General features: G+C 38.9%; 2 long non-coding RNA genes across 3 annotated transcripts in view; one reads left to right on the top strand and one right to left on the bottom strand.

Moving 5' to 3' along the window:
• LOC137172936 (uncharacterized) overlaps positions 1-16,860 on the bottom strand; it is a 280,586-nt gene extending 263,726 nt beyond the window's left edge. The window contains exon 1 of one of the 2 annotated variants that reach the window (XR_010925081.1): positions 16,769-16,860. This is a non-coding gene — a long non-coding RNA (uncharacterized lncRNA). The remainder of the gene's footprint in view (positions 1-16,768) is intronic. The other variant, XR_010925080.1, reaches the window with a different exon arrangement.
• Positions 16,861-17,718: 858 nt separating this feature from the next.
• On the top strand, positions 17,719-19,783 carry LOC137172935 (uncharacterized). The gene is made up of 2 exons (XR_010925079.1): positions 17,719-17,805; positions 18,442-19,783. It is a non-coding gene; the product is annotated as an uncharacterized lncRNA (long non-coding RNA).
• Positions 19,784-22,934: the final 3,151 nt, after the last annotated feature.

Raw genomic sequence — 22,934 nt, 5'->3', positions numbered from 1 at the left:
CAGAGGCCACTGTTGCTGATGCTCAGCAAAAGTCTTGCTTTAAGTGCTCATTTAGTCCATTACATGACTGACAAGACTGTGCATGGATACTGTGTAACCAAGCATATTAGGATGCCTGGTTGCATTTCAGCCCACCTGCCTAAACTAAATTTGGGCTCTCCACTGATGTACTACACCACACACTTTCATTATTTAGCTGCATAAATGCAAATCAAAGAACACTCTGAGGCAGGGCTTGTGGAGGACAAGGTAAATTGAGGTGAAGAGGAAGAGGTGAGCCATTCTTCCAGTGTCCTTCTCTAAGCCTTATTACCCAGGAAGAAAATGAACACAACTGATACTTTATAAAGGACTGAAAACCCATGGCTATCTCTAATACAGTCTCTTCTCTCAAACAAAAGGAATGAAATAAGGTCTTTGTCAGCAGTTAGGGCATCTGTCTTCTTTCCCTCCTGCTCGCCTTGAGATAAAAGAATCAGCAAAGTTGCATAATGATTGTTAATGGGATCTTTATTAACCAAATTATTGTCTTGCTGATAATTGCTTTCTCAATGTCATGTAACTATGTTTTACACTGGCATTGAATTAATGTTGGGCATTAATGGAGTTGATTAGCCAACTTCAGCGTGGCTCTCCATCACCTCTTTGATTGGGATAATCATGTAGATTTTGCTAGACTTAGTTATGCTGTTAACATCCCACACATTGCATTTCAGACCTGGGATGGAGGATAATTCGCTTGCATTTGGAAGCTTTGCACAGTATTGGAACAGCAGCCTTTGCACAGTGTAATCTAATGAGGATTCTGTGTGATTTTGTGTGAGTGTGAGTGTGCATGCTTATTTGTTTATGTGTGCATATGCATGTGTGTGTCTGTGTGTGTGTGTGTGTGCATTAGTGAGCACAAGCATCCATCTAAAATACCATTGTGTTGCAGAGACAGAGATGAGCTTTGCTTCTTTTTAATTAGTGGCCCAGCGGACTTAACCCCACCTCATCATTCTGCCTGAACTAAGGCCCTACGATTAATTGACTCCTCTGAGTTGTCATGGAACTTCATTTCCCCAGGAAACTCTGAGTGTGCCTCTGAGTTCACAACACATTTTGCTTGCACAAATATTGAGTCTTTAGTAATGACATATGTTAAATTCCTACAGGGCTTTGATGTTCCATTTTTCTATTTTCCTCACAGCCGTGAGATGTATTCATCTGTTTTAGGCTCAGTATAAGCTTAACAACTTATCATAAAATGTAGCTTTTTCCTCATCTTCCAACTCTTTTCCAACTCGTTACCGGTTTAATTGTTCTTTTGAACTTGCATGCTGCCCTCAGTTGGTGACTCTATTACTGTTTCCATCCAACTGTGAAGAGGATCTGAATTGCACTTTTGAAATGTCAGAAAAATAAAATGCAAATTAGGCGCATTTTTATTAGTTGGGTTGAAGGGAATAAATAGTCTTTCAGAATATAAAAATTGCTAAGACAGAAAATAGACCCAGAAGAAAAATGTAACCAGTATTTATGCTACATCATTATGTAACTAATGTAACTGTTTATCAATTACTTCTTTGCCGACAATAGACATAATTGCCCTGCGTGTCAAAACAGTCATCAGAATCTGCCATTTCCACTCAGCCATTCTGAATTAATAAATCATAATGTACTGTTTGGAAACCTTTAACACTGAAAAAGAAACTAATACATGAACTTATTTTGGTCAGAAAAACAGTGACCTCACCAGAATATGCAAAAAAAAAAGTTTTGCATGCTATGATTAGAAATGCCAGAGATGATGTATGAGAGGCACCTGAGATGGGAAGGTACCATGGATGCAAAAAGCAAGCCATGGTAAATAGGTATGGTCCTGCCTTAGGCTATACTTATATGTACAGACTTTTTTACTTACAATTCCCAAGCAAGGTGTAATGGTTCTCAGTCTGCCAAGGAATGTGGACCTCAAAACTCACAAGGGGATCTTCTGAATGAAAGAAAAGGGCTAAAGAAAAGAATAGGGTTTCCTCCATATGGGTATTGCTGGATAAACATTTTCACCTTGCAGCTTTGGCAGATGAATATAAACTTCAATGGAGATTTCTGAAGTAAACTTTGCCCAATTAGCTTGTCCTGTTTTGCCTCTGACCTGTAGCAATGAACCAGACTAAAAAATGTCAATAAAAATACATTTTAAAGCAAATTACAAACCTGTGTGAATTTTAAAAACTTGGTGAGACGTTGTTAGTCATAAAAGATTGTTTTGAATTACTATACAACCTTCAAGTCCAACTTAATTGCATTTTTTGTCTTCTACAGCATATATATCTGCTCTTTAAAATCATTTGTGCTGTTGTACTTTGAGGAAAAAAAACAAAGACCAAAACAGAGAAATTCATATGTTATACTTTCGTGATGGTGTCCCATTTTTGCATTACGATTGACAGAACCGTTGGTTTGGTTCATGAATATACACTTTAGAGGTGTGACAGTATATCGGTTTTACTATGTACCTGAAATGCCGATCAATAGCAACAACACAGGCTGAACACAGCACAGTGCATACAAGATCACAGTTTATGGTGCTGAATTGTAATGTTAACCAAGAGACAGGCCATACATTTTACATGACTATACAAGATGAAATGATATGACAAGAGAGAAAACTTGCTGCCTCAAGATTCCCGCAAATCACCTTCTTTCTCACAGGTCCTCGCTCTTCCCACACCCTGTGCAGCAGTGATGTACCGTGGCACTATAGTACCGAGCCACATCACAGCTGGGTGTGTTCACAAGTACAGCAGAGCACACTTGAACACACCCAGCTGTGATCTCATAGCTCATACTTCAACCCATACAGGCCAGTGCAGTTTTTCCTCCTTCCAAAATGTAGTGTGGACTTACCTTTTAACTGCATTTTATATTGTTTATACAATGCGTTTGTAGATTTCAGTTCATTGTTTAATATTTGTTAGGTTTGATAAAATCCAAGGCAAACAGGGTGTAAGTATAATTTTACTGTATTTCAGCTCTAATAATAATATTCAAGTACATCTTGATGCAATATCATGACAATATAATATATGATAATACAGTTTAACATGATATTTTTTGCTGTTAAGCTAAGTAATTTTTAGCAAATGTTACTCAAAAGAACAAAATAGTATATATACTTCTTTTTCAGATGCAGGATGTGGTATACTATCAAGTACAGTGTTTACATCACAAGGACATTGTATGTGGGATCAACATAAGATAAACTACAGTATCCGTGTTTACATGCTAGGAAGAAGAAATTGTGTGGAAACTGATGTTTTTAATACTTTTTGAACAACAATGGAGCTCTATGACAGAGTACTTGTTTGTAGGATCAATTCAATGTTGGTTTTGGACTTTTCATGGGATTTGTTGACAATAAAAAAAATAGAATATCACCAGACTTATCCTTTAAGGTCCAAGTACTATATGTAAGTGGTATATATGCTATGCTCACCCCACCTTTGTACACCAGTGTGCACAGTCTAATAAACAACACTATGCACCAATTATGGCTTGGCATTTTAATTCCTGCTAAATGGTGACCAAAATACCAGCTATACATTTGTTTCTTCAGGTATTGGCAGCTCTACCCTGTTATAAATGTCTCAGCAGAATTGTAGGCCGAGTGCAACAGAGGAATTAGATACCTCTATTTAAGGTCTGCTGCCTATGCTCCCCCATTAAGCTTACACCCACAGATTTATAGTGGAGGGAAAAATGCATGGCTGTTGCGGTGCAATCTTGATCCTGCAACACTGAAACTGGAGCAGTGCCCTGTGAACTCAGCAGGAGTGCAGCATTTATACTGAACCTCATCAGTTATACCTGGCTACATACACATCTGCCGCACACCTACTGCGCATCATCTCCCTGGGATGATAATCTTTTCCTATAGAGTCACTGGGACGAGGATGTCTTTGTAGAACATAACCATTAGAGAGTCAGTACATCTGCAGCACCTGGGGACTGATCTCAGGATGCAACTGAAGATGATGTGATAACCTTACTGACCTACATATTTATATAACAGGTAAAGTTTCTATAAGTTTCATATTGAGCTGTCAAACATTGTTACAATTGTGCCCATGGAGGAAAAGTGGAGAGGGGGTCCGCAGAGTCAATTCTTGTTATAATAGGAAAAATAGTCATTTTATTTTTCAGTACTTCATTTCATCAGCTTTCACGCTTAACTGAATATTTTTAACATTAGTGTTACCAGCATAAGTTACTCCACAAACTCTGCCATGATTTATTAGATCTATTCTCATATTGTTTATGTTTCTCAATGTTGACGTCACCCTTGAGTTATTTTATTTATACAGTGGACACATTCTGGTCTTGTACCAAGCGCTTTGATCGTACAGTGCACTATTCATCACACATTTTGGAGAAGCTGTAGGTCAAATTGTGGACTGTTAATGTTTTGGATACAGTGACATCTATTAAACGAATTTGGTATGATAAATTCTTCACCGGAGAATCATACTGTATGCTCCAGAACAAACATTTCAAATGAAATGAACTTGGACTGTAGCACAGCCAGGAATGTACTGCCGTTGATTGATATTTGAAATTAGTCTTATCATCTGTTGTGCTTGTTCATCCAGATGCTAATGTGACAAGACATCATCTCAGCTAGAAATTGCATGTTAGGACGGCGCTCTCTTGAATTGTTGCCCATGTGCTGTGAGTTCTCCCTGGAGATATGAAAAGAAAGACTATTCTGCTTTTCCTGGACGTCACCTAGAGCTACAATTTTAAAAGGGCTTTTAGTCTAATTCGTTTTCCCACCTCCACAACTACTACTTCTCAAATTAATGGGCCCCTAAACGTCTATCAGCTGAACACATTTAGCAGTGCTTTACTGTGCCTCAATCACTGCCAATGCTTTCAAGCATTATAATTTTGCCGCTTTGCATCAGTTAGAAACATTCGCTCCATGCATTAACTACATTACAGTTTTACCCAGAGCCCAGAAGACTCGCAAAGAGGAAAAAAATGGAAAATTGGCTCAGAACTGAGGCACTTACACAAACTTTATGATTATGTCTTTATCCCATTTCACGCTCTAACATAGGAGGCTTAGATTAGCAGTGAGGAATTGGTGTCAATCATTACTTCTCCATGCAGCATTGCTGTTAAATGTGTCACTTCAGTAGGGATGGGTATCAGGAACCAGTACTAAATTGGTACCAGTTCCTGACTAGTCAGTATCGAAATATTGATAAACTCCTGGACAAACGGTGCTGCTATCTGTATTTATTAGGGGTGTCACGATTTGACTTTCGATTTTAAGGTAACAATTTGATTCGATTTAAACTTTTTTTTTCAGCACTGACAGCTACGCCATCGTTAGACTATCGAGTCTTGATTTGTAAAGATCAACAGATTGGTTTTATGCCTTGACACCTCTCATTTACATTTTCAAATTCTTCTTTAAAAAGAAAGGCTACATGGTATCAAGTGTGATATAATCACCATATTTTGGGGGGAACGTACCACACTAAGGCCTTATGGTCAAACTTAAATAATTTATCTAAAATGTAATAATTTAAAATGGAGCCTCCCAGGAGCCTCCAAGCTCCGATGCTGATGGGATTTGCCAAACTAAAAATGCAACTGTCTCAACCTTGTCAAGTCAAGGTAACGCTCATTATAGTTATAAAAATAAGTCTGTAGTTACTAACTCAGGACACAGTTAGCATCGGGTTTTAAGCGCTTCTTTCCAATTTATGTTCCAAAATAATACCTCAGACAACGTCAGTCAAGTAGCAGCCACAGCTTCATACCTCATTATATATATATATACTCATACTCATAGAAACCAATTTATTATTTCTGCAAAAAAAGAAATAATAAAATAACTGTTGAATCTTTTCACATCTTTTCATGTGAAGTCCTTATTTTTTTGCACCAAATTATAGTGAGTAGTATCAAAGTATCAATAAGAGTGTTGATAAGTATCAATATCAATAAGCAGTATCAGTATCAATATCGGTATCAATAAAATCCTAACAATACCCGTCCCTGTACTTCACCACCAGTTATAACCCAAGGAAAGGAAGAAATGCCAAGGTTCCCTGCTAGTACATAAAGAGGACCGGGTTCTCTGCAACTGAATAATCCTGTTTATTAAAAGCACTGTCACAGGTCCTTTGGATTGGTGGCGCCAGCTTGAGGCACAAGCACAGTCTTATTAACAAGAAATGAAAAAGGACATCATAGCATGCCATTCCAAATAGCTGTTAAAACACATTTCAACAGAACAGCTGGCGCCCAAGTCTCTAACTCTTTCAGTCCATGTGCTTTTTACTCACTGGTGTCAACTGCAACGCCACTGCTACAATACCTCTTTCAAACCTCAGCAATTTTGCTAGGTAAACAGCTGGGTGACAACAAAGACTCGGGAAGTACAAAAGCTGTTTGAGTCCAGCTGGCTCTTCAAACATCAGCCAAAGGAACCAATGCTTTCACCTTCCATATAAATGCAGACTCATATGTCTGACCAAACACGTTTTGGAAATAATTAAAGCCATTGTGGAGTCTTACTGCCTTTGGGGTAAATTTAATTCAGCCAGCACAACGGGAGAGTGTGCAACTGGCTGTCGTCGTGGCTGTCATGTGCTTTGTTTCTCCTTTTGTTAAGCTGTCATGTGAGGATGTCGCGGCTCTGCTCCCACTTGTTTACGCATCAGGCAATGAGAGCCCGGACGAATGCTGTGGTGATACAGCTGGTCTGGGGTCACCGACACAAATGCTTGCACGCATACACAGCATACAGCTGTTTCGTGGGCTTCTTCCTCTCAACATGTAGTCATACACTGTACAGAGAGTTAACACACCTGCAGTATCAGCAAACTCAGCCCACAACACAGACAGGGGCAATCAGATACATCTTAAAACACAGCAACACACACAGGCAGGCAAACACGCACAAAATGCATGACAGTCCAGGAAATGACCCTGGAGTCCCACAGTCCCAGAGACCAAACTAGGCCAGGACCATTCTCTCTCTCCCTTTGTCTTTGTCCTTTCTCTGTCTATCTGGCTGGTGAGGTGGCTTTTGACTTGGAGGGCTGAGAGCGGGGAGCCTCTGCCAGGCTGGGAAAAGATACAAAGCAGCAGCCCTGACAACCACAGAGCCCTCCATTCCCTTTCAAACCAACTCCTATTCAGCCACCAGCCTGGCAAAATCCGGAGCAGGAGCAGAGGGGAAAGGTAACTGACACTTTTAGATTAGATTGATTAAATCATACTGAATATGATTCATTGAAAATACTACAATTAGACACACAAGACAGAATCATCCCTTCATGATGCCGTGGAGTCGTGCTACCTCTTCATCATTCCCCGGGTGGAGCTAGGAATGTATCAAATAGATGAAGAAGTCAATGTTCATTTGGAGAAGGGCCAATAAAACAGTCCTCCTGGCTGAACTCATATTTAGCATTCATTGCGTTTGACTTTTCACAAGCGCATGCTTTGATATCTGCTCAAGGCTGCATCAAGAAGCAAGGCCGAATCTAAACTGAGTACACACCCCGTTTGTTGCCAGACTGAACAGGTTTATATTGATCTCAAAAAAAAATTATGCAAACATTCAGATGATGTCTCCTGCATTCAGAATCCACACAAGATCCAAGCGTAAAGTCCTCTTCGAAATCAAAGTTTAAAACATGCATGTTACAGTCTTTAGAGCTAAGCTCAAGCTTCAGCCAAGTATAATTGTGTGGCTGCTTTTGTTTTGTGGTGTTAGCCATTTTATATGTAATTAGCTGTCAGGGATAGTGAAAAGGGGCTAATTCCCTTTCTATTTTTGCCTCCCTGAGTGGAGGCTATGCTCAAGTCTGACACTGACAATAATTAAAAGTCTGCCTCAATGACTCTCATGTGCAGTGTTACATTTGTTTTCACCCGTGTAATGTGTAATATGGCTGGGCATCACCGCCCACATTTCTCCGAGTAATTTGTTCCCCCTGAAGGGTTTGACCGCTTGACAACACTAGGCCATGATACTTAACCATGCTATCACTCACAAGTCTAGTTAAGAAATATCTGAACTTTGGGGGGTGGGAGGGGGGTTCAAAGTCAGCAGAATGTGAGCTCAGACCATACAAGTTATTATCAGAGGTACTTCATTATTCATGCTGACACAAATTTCAGCTTTTGCAGCTTAGAAGGTTAGAAGATTCATTCATATTCATATTTTGTTTTCTTATATCTCTTAAAGTTATTGTATGCACTGAATTTTAATGGTTTTCCAATTTCTAACTTTGAGGATACATACATGCATAACATAATCCAAGTCCTCTCCAGTACAACATGCTTTATTTGCATTTTAGGCTATTTTTAGGCTAATTCAAAATGTTCGGAATGGGCCGATTACTTATTATTTCTCGAGAGCCACACATGTATGTACCAACTGATAAACGTATCAATTAAAACGATAAGGTATTGATAAATCAAACGGTTTAAATCCAGACAGAAACTGTCCGAATTTCTACTCGTTGACTCCACGAGCAGAAAAAGACGCAAATCAACGTTGTTTGTGAGGTATTTTTATATATTCTTCGAGAACCACTCATCCAAACAACTTCACACTCGACAACGCACTTCCTTGAGTCCCCAGCAATACATCTACCAGGTATGAAGTAGATCGGATGAACGATTCTCGAGATATGCGAAGGACAAACATACATACAGACAGACAGAGATTCCTTGTTTTATTTAGAGAGATATCCTCATCAGGTTGGAGTCTGAGATCATTTCTGGTTTCCTTATAATCCGTCAATTCCATAAATACAAACAAAGTACACAAAACTACACAAAAAACATTATCACATTATAAAAATAGTTTTTACAAAATATGATGGAACATTAAAATACCAAACACACATTACAGGCACATTTTCAAAATACTAATACTTCTCATCAAGGTTGAAAGGTTAATTTTTTCCCCAACACAAAGCAGCAAATTCTGCACTCTTTCAATCTCATTTTAAAAAACTAACGTTTAAAAACCCAGTACTCTCAAATCTCTATCATCTCTTAATGTCAAATTCAATCCATAGTTGACCTTAACACATCCCTCTGTTGACTTGAGTTCATAATGTCCCAAAAACATTCACACCACCCTGAGGAAGGCAAGATAAGCTGAAATCGTTTAACAGTAAAGAAGCATGGTACTGGGGAAGCAATGTCCGACATGTTTCAACTGACGCTTGGATGGATGGGTGGGTTTTTTTCTATTAAAGGCAACTCACCAATCAGAAGCTAAATTGTACAATGTATCTTGAATTATCAAGGAACTTGATGCATTGAGATGCTCTAATCTTGATAATTCTATTGGTAATTATGATCAGACTTTTACTAGAAGTATCTATAAAAGTAATGAACCCACGCAACAATCAGATCTGAGACAAATTTTCTCTCCAGTCACATCGTAAATCTAGTTTTTGGTACACAGAATTATGCATCTGGGAAATGACAGCTGTTACTGTAATCATTATGTTTACCACTATCATCAACATGTCATCATCATCACTGTCATCGCCGTTGTCATGTGTACGGTAACAATAGGAACCAGTGTTGCCTTACACTCACCTGAAGTAAGGAGACCTCTTTTGAAAAGCAACACCTAGTGTTACATGATATTCGCATGGCAAATTCCAATCACTTAATCCTATTAGTGCCATGCCGTAGTCATGGTAACCCTCACAATGAAGTACACATTTGATCAAGATGTCCTGCATTTGCACAGGAGGTGCACAGATGTTTGCACTCATAAAGTGCTGCAAGTAAATTTCAGCACTCAAATTGCTTTTTCCTCCATCTCAAAGCTACAGCACATTATGTAAATTTAACCACCACTGTTTGCATATGTGAGTGCATTTGTGATGAACAACATTAGTATGGGTTTACTGCTAGCAGTAAGGTAAAGAGTCAAACAGTCAAAGGAAATGGAAAACAGAACCCAACTACTGTATATATTTTCTGTTACAGACTTTTAAGTGAAAATTGTGCTAGTTTTGTCCTTACACAGAGTTTCTCTTCTTGTCCCTCCTGATAATGCACATAAATCCTAGTCTGGACTGATAAGAGACACGCCCGCTGCGTTTAGAGAAAATTAAGGTCCAAGACTGACAATCAAGCATGTCAGAGTATTTAAAAAAAAACTGTATTGTTTGGCAGCAATTCTCCAGGCAGGTGCAGCAGGCATCTCTTTTTAATTTGCTACACACTCAGTATTCAGCCGCATGGATCAAAGGGACACTTAATTTTCCTCCCCTCTCCCCATTATGTGCAGTGAGGAATGAGGCAGACCCTTGCTAGAGCAGATTTGATTACAGTTTATCATTACTGTCACTCTCTCTGGTGACAGAGGGGCTGATCCCAGGCTGCCAAGACGCAACCAAACAGATTTGTAAGAGGGCCTTTATTTTCTGCTGTAATTTTACGCACCACTTGTACACTAAAGCCTTGTTAGATTTTAATTGTTAAGTGATTGTAAGGTTTACTTCCTGGCAGCCAAGGCTACATTTTACAACCTTGTATTTGTGCTTAAGCAGTGGACAACTGCCTAGACACCACTTTATACATAAGCCCGAAAACTTACAATAAATGAAAATCATAAAAATGTATAAACAACTTTAAATCCAGCCTGTGTACTTGCTAACCACAATATTGTGACCAACTGCAAATGTTGATGTATGCTGATGCCTCTGCTGTTCAATGCAGGGGCAAACTGTGGGCCTAATTATCTCCCATCCAAGTTTGCTGTTGTCTGTGTTTCCCATTTCTCTCCCTCTTGTCCTCTCTAGTGCATCCTCAACTCTCACTTTAAACCCACCCTAACTCCTGCACAATTGTGAATATTTCCTAACTACACACTACAACAGTATTCATTTCCAATTAGAGACACTATACTTTCATCCCTCAAGTGAAACTGGTAATTTTTTATCCGATTTGCTTCCCTCTCCAAGTTTTTTTCCCCCTCTCCCTCTCCTTGTGTGATATTTTCCTGTGTCTACATTAGCATAAGTGCAGCAGTGATCTGCTTCAGGTTGACGGTTTTTAATGGGGCGGCATTTCCATTTCACAGAGGACACATGTGGCGGTGGGATGTCGAGGAGGGCTGGGGGAGGGGTGTGGGGGGGTAGCGGGTTGGGGAAGCAGTACAAAGAGAATGGCAGAGACACTCTGCAACGAGTCCTGTCACCCTTAATAATGCAGCAAGGATGGGGAAGGAGCAGTCATATTCATCCCTAAACGGCAAACGTAGGTTGTATGCCCCTGGATGGCACAGAGCCTAATTATATGGGAAAGCCTCCTCTACTGTCCACGGGCATGTGAGCGCCAAATCTGAACCACAGGAGAATCTACAAGGTCCCTAAGGTCCTCTCACAGGCCTCCACAGAGCACAGGTGACACATGGGTAAGTTACAGTGCCTGAGGGAACAGTGGCACAGCTATTGTGCCAGGGACTTGTCATGAATGTCAGAAGGACTTGACCCAGTTGCTGGATTGAGTGCTGGCAGCTGTCTTGTCAACAGAGCATCTGTCAGTCTTGGCTCGGCAACTCACTATGCAACAAAATGCACAAAAAATGTGTAAAATTCCAGAGAGGGAGAGAGGATACAAGTCTCACTTTATATCGACTTTCTCATATGATGTTTGTGCCTGAACTTACAATGTATGAAATTTCAAAAGGTTAGAAACAGTGAGTTACACTCAAAATGGTTTTATAAATACAGAGAAATAATCTAATTCACCGGTGGACTGTGCATTTTGAACCTTTGCCTTCAATGAAATTTATCCGTGAAGAAACAATCTCCATATCACAGACACGACACCTTTATTTTTTTTTTTACTAAAATCTTCTTACACTCAAAGCTTTTCACACTTGTGTTTGTTTGAATGTTTGAAAGTAGTTCTGAAACAAATCAATTCATGATCACGCTCCTATCATCTTCAAGAGTTAAATTAAGGTCAGTTTGTCAAGACAACACATTTCAAATGGCTCTTGCTAAATAGCACACTCTGATCAACTAGTCCAGTCTATTCTACATAGGATTATCCAATTAATTAAAAGACGCAAAGGTCATATTATTGTGGAAAATACATTTCAACTTATAAATCCTCACATCTTAGCTTATCTTAGCTGCAATGTTTCACATTTAAAAGACCATAATCCTCAAAGCTTTCTTTTAAAAGTGGAACAATGTTGTTGCACCATACTTGTAGCACTGCTGCCCTTCCAGAATAGTGTGTTAAATGCAGCTCTTTTGCAATTTTAGCATCCAATATACAAAATATGTTGCTAATACACTTTTTTTATTGACAGCACCATCATATTAAGAATTTCTAGGGAGAGCCTTAAATCTTAATTTTACTTGTGAAAAGTTATTGCAAACAGTACATGAGCCTACTTCATACAGTTAATGTTGATTGTATGATGGCAAGAAAACACACATGTATCACACTATACACATAGAAATTATAAAATATGTCGGGATGTGATATGATAGTTGTCAACATGACAAGAACAATGAGTAACATTAGCCGTATCATTACTGTGCTCCAAATAAAAGAGATGAACAAACAGCTGATCCACTAATGAGCTGTCTTACAATAATCTGCAGGGGGATACCTTAATAGTAATATTTTTCCTGATTAAAAAAAACACTGTCACATTACCCAAACTAGTTGCTTTGACAGTTTCACGTGTTGCTAAAGTATCCATTTTGTGTGAGCACCCTGTCATTCAAGAATTCTCACTGAGGTTTTTCTTTTGTACATAAACAAGAAAATAAACAGACTCTGCTATAGCCTACTCCGCCACTACTGTTGCAGCTGTAAAAAAGTGGATAAATTGTTTTGAGCGTCACACAACCTCCATGAAATGACTCGTTTCACTATCAGAATTTGATCCACTCAGTCTGATTTATGACATTTTGGAAAGTCTAGAAGAGCTGCATGATTAAATTATTTTATCCCCATTCAAGTTAGCAGAGGGCTAACCAGAAGTTAGCCGGCTCATCATTCATGCATTCATCCAGCCAGCGCAGGAATGTCAAACCCAACACCAGATTAAAAACTCCATATACTGTGAAATACAAAGAGATTTACTTGGCGGTGATAGGCTTAATCAGCGTCGTTTGGCAAGGGCTTGAATGTAATGTAAGTTAATTTATATGTAAAAGCTTTATACACTTTTTAAAATCACTTGGACCTTGTTTAGTTATTTCACACTGCACAACAACATTTATCAATTTGTTCTAATAGTCTTTTGAGTATGTCAACCCAAGATGCCTCATGTGCATAATTTTATACCCATTTCCCTGCAATTCAGCCTCGCATATTTGATGTCTTTGGAAATATTTGTGTCGTGACTAGAATTTGAAATAAATGTCTGTGGGTTTGAGCAGCACTCATCCTCACTCCATGCATTTTAATGATAACCCCCCCCCCCCCACACACACACACACACACACACACAGACCAGTGGGTCCAGCGGGGTTTAAAAGGTTAAATCCAAGTAAAGCCAATGGTGAAAGTCTACTGGCAACAAAATTCGCATGCAAAGTTACAACCTCCATTCATTTGGACAAGGACATGTGTACTTATGTTCCAAAGGCTTGTGGGAAGGTGAGCGCTGAACATTTGCAAGCAAAGCGGCAAGAGGGACACGTTGAAAGGAGAGCTCAAGTTGTCTATGCAAATTAAAGCAGTCTGAGAAAGCCGTTGACTAATGAACTGCCAGGTGTCTTTTTGATTGACGTCTGCTCATAAAACATCCCAGCCCAAGTTCCAACTGTTTCACCCATATACCGTCTACGGTTTCACCATGGAAAGAAAACCAGCACAACAGAGAAACTAATTCCTGCTGCCTTCAGTATTCCCAATAATTATTATGCATCTCTTTTTAAGCACAGGTGCAAATTAAGGCATGCAGCAGCACGGAAATGAGTCTGTGAAATTATGGGAACATGCCCCTGTAAAACATGCACATTTTCAAGTGTAGCAATGTCAAGTACTGGTAGTATCATAAGTGGACATGTGGACTCATTGGCTCATACTGACTGGCTTGGGTTGCAGACTTTCCTTATGTCCACTTTGGCATTCTCACACCTCTCAGTACGTGTGTGTGTGCCTGAAATCCCCATTGATGGTGCTATCAGAAATGTCTGCTTTTTGCACTTCTTCAACAAGACGAAATAATAATCCCTTTGGAATCAGCGAATGCTTCCAGTTTCTCTTTGTTTGGCCAAGCCTGGACATTTTGGCACCATCAATGTTGTTTCAAAATATCAGGTGGCACACAGTCTTGTTCAAAATTCCAATTCTCTGAGTCATTTTTAGCACAATTGTGTTATAACAAGAGCCATACAAAAGGGAACATTTGCGTTGATAAACTAAAAAAGTGCTGTAGCACTTATGTAGAAATCACAAAAGCAGCTCTATATCGGTGTGTAATACAAAGTCGCCTCTTCTAGCAGAAACAAACAACTATCTCCTCCACTGTTTTGTCATTTACACCGACTACCACTAGTAACTGCAACAACAAGGCAGGCAGGGCTGCGATAGGGGTACACAGCTTAAGTGATGTCAGGGCAGTGGCTGGGTAGTTACTGGCTGCTATGAAAGCCAGATTTACTCATAATAGACCTAGATGGAATAGGTTTTAGAGCAGAAATTTACATAAGACTTTATAAACTCTCATAACCAAGGAACATGCAAGAGAGCAGAAAACACTGTGGCAGAAGTTTCAGATATCTCAAAACCTCAGCACATGAAAACAAAACTTTAAAATGAATATGGCTAGATTCATAGTAGGGTAAGTTATAAAATATATCATTTGTAATTAAGGTGAACTGACCCTTTAATTTCAAATACAGCTAGGCCAAATGACATGAAATTCTACACAAAAGATTACATCTGGGTTTTCTTGCCAATTAAATGGAATGGTAAATGGACTGTACTTGTATAGCGCCTTTCTAGTCTTTCGACCATTCAAAGCGCTTTTTACACTACGAGTCACATTCACCCATTCACACACATTCATATGCTGAATGGGTACAGGGGCTACCATGCAAGGTCCCAACCTGCCCATCAGAGGAATCTAATCATTCACACACTGATGGAACAGCCATCAGGAGCAATGTGGGATTCAGTATCTTGTCTAAGTACACTTCGACATGCGGACAGGAGGAGCTGGGAATCGAACCGCCAATCTTCCGATTAGTGGACAACCCGCTCTACCTCCTGAGCCACAGCCACCCAATTACCCAAATTACTAATAAACTCTATTGGGTTTCACAGAGTTTCATTCTATTAATCTGTCACAAAACACGATATGAATGTGACCTCATATTAGGCATTGTAGCTTAAAGCTCTACAAACACAAGCAAGGTCAAAATATAGGCCCAGTGATGGCACAGCAGCCAAGACAGTACAAAAAGAACTACATAACAGAAGCATAATGCAAACAATGACTTGGTCTAAGGCAACATATGTGAAATTACTATAGAAAGAAATGCTTACAGCTCCACAAACACATGGTGAGGTCATACCATAGGTGCAGTTATGGCACGGCGGCCAATGCAACACAATTAGCAACACAGCACAATGTAAAGAGTGACTTGCACTTACCATTTGGAGGTCGACGGCACAGCGGCCAATACAACACAAATCAGCAACGCAGCATAATGTAAAGAGTGACTTGCACTTACCATTTGGAGGAGCAAAGTACATCATGCACCAATCCCTTTTTGCAAGAGTGTACATTTGGCGTCGAAAATGTTCTCATCCATTTGAGAGTTGAAAAGGTCCTCCCCTGTCGCCATAAATGTTCCCTTGCCCTTTACTTTGTTCAGCTCTATGGTGGTAAACCTCCTCATGTCCAAAATGTTCCTATTCCCCTGAACATTCAGTGAAATACATTTTAGGAGTTTGTTTATTTCCATTCTACTATTTTCTGTCAAAATAGCCAAATATCACTATCTTAGATAAATATCTACATAGAGCACATAGGCTATCCCTCTGATAATGAAAAGGTGTTTATCAGATGAATATTGAAAATACAAAAGCATGCAAGGGTGTGTGAACTTCTGTGAGGTAGCAATAACACAACTTAGACCAATTAAATGCAGGTTAATGGCATTTAAGTCAATGTAACCCAAGGAAAACCAAGATGCCACTTAATTTGGGTGAAGAGTCCCTTTAAAAATATTCTGTAATGCATCTGGCTTTCTTTTCTTATCCCCCAATATGACCAATAAACTCCAGTGTGATCAATTGGGTTTAATTCTAAAGTCACAAGTATTTATGCCTGGCGACAGCAGCTACAAAACACAAATATAATGAAAATAAAAACTAGAATTTATAACACCCTTCCTGTAAAAACCTAGGCTAAATAACCTCATCCGGCCAACCACACCAATTTAATAAATACAAAATGCAACACTGAGACTGACCTACTGTTTAGTGGGTCTAATGACAACATAGTCTGACAGTTTACAGCTCCACAGACACAAGCGAGGTCACAACATACATAAGTTTTCCCACCACATTTGGTTCAATAAAACACAGTTCAACAGTGCAAGCTTGACCTCAGTGGCCTTACTGTGTAATTTGCAGCTCCACAGACACAAGTGAGGCCACGCAGACATGGCACAGCGGTTCACACAACAGCAGTAAACAGTAACAGTAAAAAAAAAAAAAAGATACTTGCACTTACTATTTCAAGTCCTCCATGCGTCAATCCAGCCCTTCCGGATACCGTCCTTCATGGCGTTGTAGGAGTTTCTTCTTCCATCTGTTTGAAAGCTGAGAAGGTCCTCTGCTGTCAGGTGTGTTCTTCTTCACTTGTAATGCAGTTCAAGCAGCATGGTTTTCCTCTTTTCCCAAACTTTTCTAGTCCTTTAAACCTTCAGTTTTTTGAAAAACTTACGGTTCCAAATGACTTCCGTTTCAGTAATTAGCCAAGTCATGGCTAGCTATCTGTGTGTGAAGCAGTCATTTCAGGCAATCTCTGCCAGCAAAGTTGTTTAACCCGAGAAATTTTGAAAATAGGAAACCATAGCAGGACAGGTGAACATCTCAGCAACAATTCGGCAGTATTTAGGTCGAGGACGGACGTCGGTTAAGTGACAAAAACAAAACGTATTCCAAGAGAGTGCAGGTGTATTCAGGTCAAGAAAATACGCAAGTTCAAACCAAGATGGCGCGAAATTTCTTCCTCGCTTATCGGCTGGAGAGCCGTCGCTTTGTGCTCACTGCTGCCTCCTGTTGACTGAAAGCTATATCATCTCAGTCTATTTCAAATTATTTCAGTTGAGTTAGCAAGCTGGCACCACTTCAAAGCGAATTATGAAGCACCGTAACGTAAATGTAAACAATGCTAATGTAATTGTAACCCTGTAGAGAATTGGGCTCTGTAAGATTATTTTATTTCGAGCATTATTTTCTGTTAGCTTAAACAATGTGTCAGTCACAGTTAGCTTACTCAAACTCGGTTCTGATTGGTTATATCAGGCAATCCAGACTTCTGATTGGACAGGGGAAATAAGTCCCACCCCTAACAGGTAGAAGTTCAACAGTACAGAGAAAGGAAATATCGGAGAAGACATGCTAATCGAGTTAGAAACTAGTTGAATTTAAACAAATTGGTAGTGGATTACATTTTATTGAATGCTAAGCATACCTTGATACGACATTTATGTGAAGTGAAAGAGGCGATCCAAGGTGCTGTGCGCCAGGAGTTTTTTTGTCTTGGTGAGTTTAGCTGAGTTGGGCTAGTGCGGCTAACACTATTAGCCCCGGTGTTATCTGTCGACACTAGGCGCCACAGAAAGCTTGTTTTCTTTGCTAATATATGTGAACTTGACGTTATATTCACTGCTGTGATATTATGAGTGTTAAAGTGTCTAGTTATAGCAGCATATTTCTGCATTGATAACCTGATAATATAAAATATGAGTGCTGGATTCGTTTGCTTTTGTACTTTTGTGGCTGCAGTGATATGCACTGCCAGTGCTAATAATAATATGCAGTATGTTTAAGAATACTGAATATGTGCACTTAAAATATAACCTTGAATATAAGAATGTGAGGTTAGTGAGAAATATGATGCTGTGCTGTTGTTCAGTTTATGATTTAAAGAGAAACTCATGTCCATTTCATGGTTAAAAGGTTTAATAACCATAATTCATGGTTTAAAAGCTAAAAAATAATTCATTATTGGTGTTTAAAATATTCCATATGAGGAAATGCTGTACAGTTAAAAATAATTCATGAGTTTAATCTCTATTTTGTTACAATAGTATTTTGAGAATTTTGATGTGATATTCATTATGCAGACTGGAATATCACTACTCAGTATAGTACTGTAATAGCCTTGTTTTTATACAGGGTAGGTTTTGAGATTCCCTGGAAATACCCTTAGATTTTGGATTCTTCCTGATGAAGGAGATGGCAAGCCACCATTGAACCCGATCACCTCCTTACCCCGAGGAGTTGGACCGAGATCACCTTTTTGCCCCACGGAGGAGACCTATCATTCCTTCATTGAAAATACCAGTGTGGTAGGACTGTTAAAGCCCCACATGACTTGACTTTTTTGACATACCTAAGAGCACTTTGGAACTGAAAGTGACTTGAGACTACCCTGTTTGACTGAAGCCAGCTGAATTGACCACAACAAAGGAACAACATTGAATTTAAATGAACAGACCAAAGGAATCCTAAACTCTGTTACACTTCAGAGACATTTTCTTCCATTGCAAGTGAAATATGTTAAGTAACCAGTTTCATGGGATTTATGTCATGTGTTCAAACAGTGTTATTGTTGCACTGCAGTGCATTAATTACGGTATCCACTGGTTAATTAACACTAGACTGTTGGTTTAGAGAGGAAACTTTTTGTTTGTTTGTTTTCTACAGAAGTCTTTTAATATATTTTAAGTGGAAAGTACCCTCTGGCTCCAGTCGCTTATTGTGTCTGTCATTCTCATATGGACTTAGATACTGGTCCTAAATATATTTGAGTACTCTGAACCCTAGGTGGGTTACATAATAACATTTTTTTAAAATGTAAAAAAGTAAATATCTGAAGATCTGTGATCCCAGATACTTTACAAAAGGCTAAAAATATATTAGGATGACTGAAATAAACAACTTCTACCACATAGATTATAACCTGAGATGCCCTGCGACATAATATCTGCACTGAACTGGCCTCACTGATACTCTTTTATGATGCTGTCACTCTTTTCCATTATGTCTTGGCTTAAACACTGTGTTGCTGCTGCCTCATACGTTCATTTATTATTTATGACAGAAATGATCATTAAGCACAAAGGGGGGCCCAATTGTGTACTTACAATACTTTCCCACAGTTGAACAAACAGCCTAACATGGCGGGGGATACAGCCATTGTTAAGGTCTTAATGTAGAAAGTATTCACAACTGCTGTCTGGAGGCCGTAACTCTCATGGTTGAGTTGACATAAATCATTGTTTTTTACAACAGCCTATAAATTCATATGATGGTAACTCAGATCTAAGTAGGTAGTTGGCAAAATTTTTGCTCCATCTCAGCTGCCACTGGTAGCCTGGCAGTGTCGAGCAGATGGCGCTTTATGTATTTATAATTGTCCAAACATTGTAAGAACCTCTCTGTATTTGGATCCTGTGCACACTAATTAGCTTGATGGATATAAATAAAGTGCTTAAAATTTAGCACATCATGAAAACTCTGTGTGCACGTGTGTGTGTTTGTGTGTTTGTGTGTGTGCATCGCTGTTGCCTAGACATAATGTATGGACTCTGTTTGCAGATGGGTGTCTGCATTAGTGTGACTAAGCCCCTATCTTTTTCTTAGGGCCAACTACCGGTGTCCATTATCCCGCTATTCAACATGGTGTCAGTGTGCTCTCAGCGGTGCCAGAATATCATCACAATATTTACGATCTTTCCCAGCAGAGTTGTAAAGCTAGCAAAACTAATATGCTTGATGAAATAAAAATGTTTAAGATTCAGGGACCATGCATTTGTCATGACTCAAAATGATTTGAGCAAGGTACTTTTGCATTTGCCCGGTGAGCTGAATTTGATTTTCCTTGTTTCTTTTAATGGTACATACTAAAAAGACTACAGTAGATGAGAAAAGACTCAACCTCAGGCTATAATACATATTTTACTCATATTTTCAATCTATGGTATCTTCTTATTAAGCGTACTATCCTCATGTTTCCTGTCCAATATTTATCATTCTGTGGCTGATTATTTATTACAGAAGCATAAAGATGCTGATAAAATTAATCAGTTAAAAAAAACACTGTTGAGCATTATTACTGCAAATTATGAATCAGAGATTGTATCCATGTATCTGCTGCGGCTAATGATGCATGCCAACATTCTCTGGATTCTTCCTTGTACACAAGTAATTATACAAAAATCTGTCATGCTTTTCTGCATTGGCTGATATTCATATCGCTTGTGAGAGAGGGACACCTATCAGGTCCCCTGGAAAGCCTGAGTATTGAAATTTCTCCGTAAGACGTGACACTGCATAAATTTATCATTTAAGAATGACAGTAACATGTAATACCAGCTGCTGTGAGGTGAGAGGGACATATCAGAAATAAAACAGATCAATCCCTCCTGCTTGACAGGGTGAAGATCCTCCTTTGGAGAGATAAACAAAAGCAGCAAAATGCTCATTAAGTGGAATAACTGCAGTGGATTCGTTTATGAAGAGAAAGTAATACGTGCATTATTTCACCTTGGTGGTTATTGCTTTATTAAGAAGTGCTAGACAGTGACTGACTGCTGATGTCACCCTTCAACATCTTACAAAACCAGCGACTGCCTCTGAGCACAACTTAAGTCTCTCAAAGCTCCAGCTGTGCTCTGTGACTTTGCCATTGTGCTGCGACAAACTCCCCAGATTTAAAGGGCACACACACAAGTAGAGATTACAGATGTTGCAGACAGGAATTGTGTAAATACAGACTGTTGCACACCAAGTTTTTGGATTTCTTGACAATTTGACATATTGCAATACTGCATGTGACATAACACAAATTTGTCATGTTAAAAGACTTTCATGCTGTGTGTTTTGTCTAACCGTACTTTGTTCTCCATTACCACAATCTGTCCCTAATCTTAAAGTTCACCTCCACTCAAAAACATGTTTTACTTATTGTTACTTTACTTGCTTGTACAGAATGATGTAGTATACGTGCAGAGTTGGACACTAGAAGGATGTTTTCACATTCATCTGCTGAAGGGGAAAGTTTCTCTGTGTTCACCTTAAATTTCAGTGTGTGCACATACAAAATGATTTTGGGTGATTTTGTCAGTCATGGTCCAATATACAACTTACACAAGTGTGATGTGGAAACCTAAAAGCTCCATCTTTTGTCCCGCAGTTGAAATTTGGAATTTAACAATATTTCCGTATTCCTAGATTCACTGAGGAAGAAAGAATAGATGTAATTCTAATCATTTCTTACTGGGTAAATGAATTTTTTTTATGGAGAAACTATATCTGACTGAATTATTATTCAAAGCTGAGTATGTATTATGTCCTTATTATGTCTGGAAGGGATATTTAACTTTATCTTAGTTGCCATGTGCAGATATTGTAGAGGGCGAGGATTATTTAATTACAAAGATGGCTGTGAACATAAACTGGGTTTTTGCAGAATTGTCCAGCATCCATGTTTTTATGTAGCGATAGTGTTGGTTTCCCCAGACAGGGTTTCCTCGCTTAACTGTGGTAGAAGGATAGTAACACAGAGATGTTGATCCTCCTTTTATTACAATGGATTTGTGTTAGGATGAGATCTCTGTACAGCCAGTATGACCAGGAAGAATAACTACAATGACGTTGTTTATGATAAGGGTGATATGAAATCAAATATAAGAATGATAAAATTTATTTCTGACTATTACACACCTACTTGTAGTTCCCTTAGCAAGTTTTAGCAAGTGTACATTCATCCAGAAGAGCCATACATCACCCTTCAAAACCCACCATAAAAGTCAAACATTATACATATTCGCACAAGTGGTGAAGGATCCTAACTCATCATTATCATCCAGTTGTTTATGTAACATGGGGGCCCAGTAATTATGCGAGTACACCATTGTAATTTATGGGAAACGTGTCCTATTTTGATGTAGAAGGATTAAGAAGCCTCCAAGGCTTTTTGACACCAATTCACGCAGGAATGAATGCAAAACATTCTCCACATGTCACCGACAGCCAGATCTGCATCAACAACAGTGTGCTGGGGAAAAGATTACACTGATGACGAGTGCGTTCAGTGAGTGTAGTCATCCAAACAATTTGTTACTTTTTTTCCTTGATGTAAAGCGCTAAGTTGTATGGCCTCATTTCTACAAAACTGTTTCTATTCCATCTGATTTGTCTTACAAGATTGTAATATATATATATATATATATAGTAAATTAACTCTGAGACAGCATGAAACTTCATTTCACCTTCTGTTTCCTACTTTTTGTCGTTTTAAGTGTAGTGTCCCTTCATCCACCTGTAACGTCTTCCTTGTCATTTATAATTTCTGGTTTAATAAGATATGAGATCCAAGACAAGGGGAAGCTGTTTAAACAACTGCACTCAAGAAATGAAATATGTAACTGTGTTTCAAAAGGAAGTCTGCATATCAAATAATTGCATAATAAATTGGAATATCCAGCATAAGAGTGGCATCAAATATTCACCAATTTAATTTGAACATTCTCTCTCAACAGTTTTTTTTTTTTTTTTCATTAAAATCCACCACTTCAAATTAATATAAAATGATGCCGGAGGTGGGCAAGATTTATCTGGAATAAACACACGCTGCTCTTTGGGCAATGAGTCTCTACTGTCAT

The sequence above is a fragment of the Thunnus thynnus genome, chromosome 21 (assembly GCF_963924715.1).
Source record: "Thunnus thynnus chromosome 21, fThuThy2.1, whole genome shotgun sequence".
NCBI classification, from domain to species: Eukaryota; Metazoa; Chordata; class Actinopteri; order Scombriformes; family Scombridae; genus Thunnus; species Thunnus thynnus.
The sequence above is the reverse complement of the archived record's forward strand: the minus strand, read 5'-3'. Positions and strand labels throughout refer to the sequence as shown.